The 4,963-nt window shown below is 41.9% G+C and overlaps 1 pseudogene across 1 annotated transcript; it reads right to left on the bottom strand.

The window, feature by feature from the left end:
• Positions 1–924: 924 nt before the first annotated feature.
• LOC308497093 (ATP-dependent zinc metalloprotease YME1L1-like) lies at positions 925–4,508 on the bottom strand (annotated as a pseudogene). The gene is made up of 2 exons: positions 2,010–4,508; positions 925–1,959 (listed from the first exon to the last, which is right to left on the bottom strand). The product of its transcript is annotated as an ATP-dependent zinc metalloprotease YME1L1-like (transcript).
• Positions 4,509–4,963: the final 455 nt, after the last annotated feature.

The following is a 4,963-nucleotide window of genomic DNA, read 5'->3' as shown; positions in this document are numbered from 1 at the left end:
CCTGGGATGAGCCCTCAACACTCCCAAACAGGAAGCATGGCCAGTGGGTTCTGACCTAGGCCATTACTTTCCTTCAACTCCACATTATGAAAAGGGGAAGGAATAAGGAAAGCAAATTAATGCTTAATAACTATTGCAACCAATGCACATCTAAAGCTCCAGCGTCTCATGGTTGAGATCTATTCACATCTGACCCGAGACCATTACCACATCCCATTCTTTCTCATTAACATCTGTGATTCTCAACCTGCACTTTGAATCATGGGGAGTAAGGGGATGGGCGGTGGGGATGTTAAAAAACAAACAATGCCTTTGGCAATTATTTCATTCATTACCACATGATATGTGAATCACCCCGACTCACTCCATTTGTATCTTACCTGATGGTCTACAAGGCAAGCTGTGGCCATTTCACTTCTGTTCTGCGATCTGTTCTACTCCTTACACCAATAAGGCACTTGCCTGTGTTTCCTGTTTGAGCCCAGTTCTCATGCCCTGTCTTAGCGCTGGAACCTTATACTGTTTAAGAACATGGACACTCACTCACCCCTCTGGCTCTGTCCTTTCTGGCCTCCCCTAATTCTGGCTTCCAGGAACCAGATCATGGCTCTGACCTGTTTGGTCAGTGTCTACACCTCCCTTTGGGGGTTTGAGGCAGCTACTTAGATCCTCATAAGCTATTTGTGAAGTAGGAACTAATACAATTTCCATTCTGTAGGTGGGGAAATTAACGCCCAGAAAGATTAAGTGATTTATACAGATCACCCAGCTCTGGATTTTTCTGCTTTTGATTCTGTGATCCGAAGAATCCATTATTCGATACTAAGTCAAGAAAGGGAGAAAAGCGTTGGCAGAAGGAGACTACGGCAAAGCTACTTATATTCTTGTAGTAAAACCAGCAATGCATCCATTTCAAGAGAATCATCATCTCAATTTCAATTTCTTCCCCTCAAGAACAATTTGAATCTCTTTGGCATCCAAAGTCTCATAGGTTAATAAAGTTCCTGCTAGATTCTTATGCCATTTTGCATGAATCTTTAAGATATGTTTTGCTCGTTCATATGAGTCCCTTAGAAGGATTCCGATTTCCTGTTCAATAGCAGATTGTGTTTCTGGACTCAGTTTCCCTGTATCGGTGTATGTCATAACTCCAAGCTTTCCACTCCTTCCAAATTTGGTAACCATCTGCTTTGCTATTTTAGTTGCATTATCAAAATCACTGGAAGCACCTGTTGTAATATGGTCACTTCCAAATATAAGCTCCTCTGCCAAACTTCCTCCCATACTAACACCCATTTGTGCAAGCAGCTAAGCTCTGGTTTCATTCCATCTGTAAGTCTCAAGCAACAGGGACACATGTCCAAGTGCTGACCCTCAAGGCATGACTGTAGCTTTTTTTGACAGGCATTGCATCTTTAGTGTAATATGCAATAAGAGCATCACCAGGTTCATAATATGCTGTGATGGTTTGATTTTTGTTATCGGTCTCCACGCTGCTATGTTCAGGCCCCATTAGAATTTTATCTTTGGAAAACCATTTCTTTTCCATCAACAGCTGCCTTTAATGCAGCTTGGTTCACAAGATTCCCCAACTCTGCTCCAGAAAAACCAACAGTGCCTCACGGTATGATTTCTGGATCAACAGAAATCAAATGTTATTTTATTGAGATACCATTTCAAAATTTCTGTTCAACCTTGTACATCTGGCCTTGGAACTGTATGTAGCCTGCATATCAAAATGACCAGGACGTATTAGGGCATTATCTAATGCCTCTGGGAAGTTTGTGGCTCCTATGATGATAACTCCTTCATTGGGTTTAAAATCATCCATTTCAGCAAGAAGTTGATTTATAGTCTGCCTTGAATATGGATGCATTGGAGATTCGATTTGCTTTCCACCAACAATAAATATAACACAGGGAGCATTTGCTTTTGCTTCCCTAAAAGGATTTTTTGCCCCTTAGGGGCTGCATGAAAAAAATTAAATAAAATAAAAGGATTTTTTATACAGCTGGCTCCCACACCCACAAACATCTCATCAAATTCTGATCCAGAAACATAATAAAAAGGAACATCAGCTTCTCCAGCCGCAGCTCGGGCAAGAAGTGTCTTTCCTGTTCCTGTTGGTGCAAATAAAAGAATTCCTTTTGGAAGTTTGTCTCCAGTAAATTTGCACAGTAAATTTTCCAAGAATTCAACAACTTCCTATAATTCTTGTTTAGCTTCCTCCAATCCTTTAACACGCTCAAAGGTGACATTTTTCATCAGGACAGGATCTACTGCAGAATCAAGCCCCATTGTTGTCCAGAAGTGGACAGATAAAAATGGGTTTTTTAAGAGTCCATAAATGCCAAAGAACAGCAAAACAGAGAATCAGATGAGTTCATCTTAGAGAATTATTGTTTTTTTTTTGTGTGATAGTGTTTGAGCATTCAGAAAACCCTCTGGAAAACCAGTTTAAGTGAATCTTGGTGAGCTTCAAGTCTGTTTTTGGTTTTCATGAGTTTGTCCAAAGGCTCAACATCTGCTCCTCTGTCTCACAAAAGAAATCCCTTCACAAATGATGATGCTATCTGCTGTGTTTCTGCCGACCTTTCAGAGGTGGACTGTAGACGTCGTGTCCTTGATTTCAAAGTTTTAAAACCCCGAGACTGTATGAAAACTGGCCAGTACTGAAGCTCTGAACAAATCCTTTTAAGAGTTCTTGAATGTTGTCTGTACAAGCAAGAGGAACATAAACTACTAAATACATCTATGCAACCATATTTATTTTCAAAGAAGGACTGTGCAGAGAAATGAGATACACAAGTATGCCAATGGGAAGAAATGTTTTTGCCTTTACAAAGTCCAGGAAGTCGACTGTCTACCAATTGATCAATCTGTCTGACTTTTAATTCAGATAATCCAAGGCCCCTTAAGTTAAGCACAGGCTCATTGCTGGGAGCCTCATGCTCAGGAACTACATCTCGATGCTGCTTTTGAGAAACTGACGCACTGACAGATACAGATGTGCTTTTTGGTGAACGGAAGGCATGGATGAGATGCCTCAGAGGAACAGTCACCGGGGGCTGCACCACGCTCCGGAGGGAAAACATCTCTTCCAGGCCCTGAGCCACCTCGCCGCCTGCTGAAACCGCCCTTCTGTCCACCACTCAGCGGAGAGGTGCTGAGCCCTCACCCCCTTTTACTCCCTCATTTTACCTTCATTCTTCCTAGAAAGAAAAAAATATGGCCCCCCTTCCTACAGGGGCCACAAGGGCAATCTCCCCTCCCCTTTGTTTTATTGGACTTGTATGTGGCTTGCCATGGTTGCCCGTACCGGATTGCAATTCCTTGTTGTTTCTGAAAAGGCCCCCCTTTTTTTTTTTGCTGGAGAAATAACTATCTTGCTGACTTTTTGTTTGCGGTCAACAAACTTAACCCACACAAACAAAAGCTCTTTGGGATTCTCAATAACTTTTAAGAGTATGAATGGATCCTGAAAGCAAAAAGATGATCCTTGGGCAGGACTTTATCCCTCTGTATGACATGGAAGGGACATGCTGCCCACCTTTCTCGGATATTTTTGCCTTAAAGAATTCTGTTTTGACATGCCTATACCTCATGGGCTGTGTGATAATTCTGTATACCCACCAGTTTTCTTTCTGGTTGAACAACTGGGGAAGTTTTCTTCATACAATGTTTTGTGATGTCCTTTGGCCTCTCCCTGTTTACCTGTCAAATACATCTCTATTCTTTTTTCCTCTAGTGTGACAATTCAAATAGCATTATTTGACCCTACTACTATCTAAACGCAGTGCCAATGCGGACATTGAAATCATGTGATGGCATTCAGTGGCTGTCCACGACCCAGAATCTGCAAACATTAATCTTATTTTAAATCGGCTTCCAATGAAGAGATGAAATATGAAAGTCCTTATGGAACCCTCACAGAACCCTGCGGGGGAGTCTGCAGATCCCAGGCGGGGAAGCCCGAGCTAGCTGGCTGAAGCACAGCGGCTTGGAGCCATGTGTTGAATGAACCTCAGAGATACAGGCAGTGCTGCTGTTCTTACCACCCATTACATGGTTACTTCACAGTTTCTGAAGAGCTATACATACCTCAATACATCTTAAGAGTTATTCTTATTTCTATGTCCCAGGTCTCAGTTTGAAATGTTTCCCTCTCAGCTTCCTTGATTACTAATGAACCAAAGCTCCTAAGTCCAGGTCCACCCCTACTACTTCCTCCCAAAATCTCCATCAGGCAATTCCTAAGCCTTGTCTCCCTCTAGCAGATGTCTTTGTTCTGGGTATCGAGGTCCTGAGTCATCTTCCCTCAACCGTCCCACACTCTGCCTTCACCACCAACAGACCATTCATTGTGTGCTTCCCCTCAGGTACGCTAAACATTCCTTTCTTCTCTTACAAAGTCAATTGTAAAAAGTTAATAGGATTTTCTCCATAATCCCTGTACCTCAGAGCTGATATGCAGACATGTACTGAGAATCTGGTCATGTCCTCTTACATCAAACAATTGTCAAATATTTAGTTCCAGCTCTTTCACTTACTAGCTGGGTGAACTGGGGCACATCACTTAGCCTTCTGAGCCTCAATGTCCGCGTCTATAAGATGGTCATAATCCTACATGCACTATCTGTCATGTGGAGTTGCTGTGAAGCTCCAATTTGATAAAGGCTGTGAAAGTGTTTTGAAAACTGTAAAGTGCTAGTCAAAGGCAAGTTGGTAGTAAGACAGACACTAACATATTTGTCACTTTATGATTCTTACCACTGAGGCTAGACAAGAGTGTCATCTCAACGCAGATCAACACACTGAAGATGTAGGAACACGAGATTATTAAATAGAGGACTTTTTTTTCAGCATGGCTTTTGCTTCTTCGAATTGCAATATATCATATTTGAACATTGTGGTGCCTGATGAAATTTTTTTGCAACTGATGGAAATGAGAAATCATTATCCT

Source organism: Rhinolophus hipposideros, assembly GCF_964194185.1.
Source record: "Rhinolophus hipposideros genome assembly, chromosome: 5".
Classification (NCBI taxonomy): Eukaryota; Metazoa; Chordata; class Mammalia; order Chiroptera; family Rhinolophidae; genus Rhinolophus; species Rhinolophus hipposideros.
Note: the sequence above shows the minus strand (reverse complement) of the source record. Positions and strands in the feature narration are given on the sequence as shown.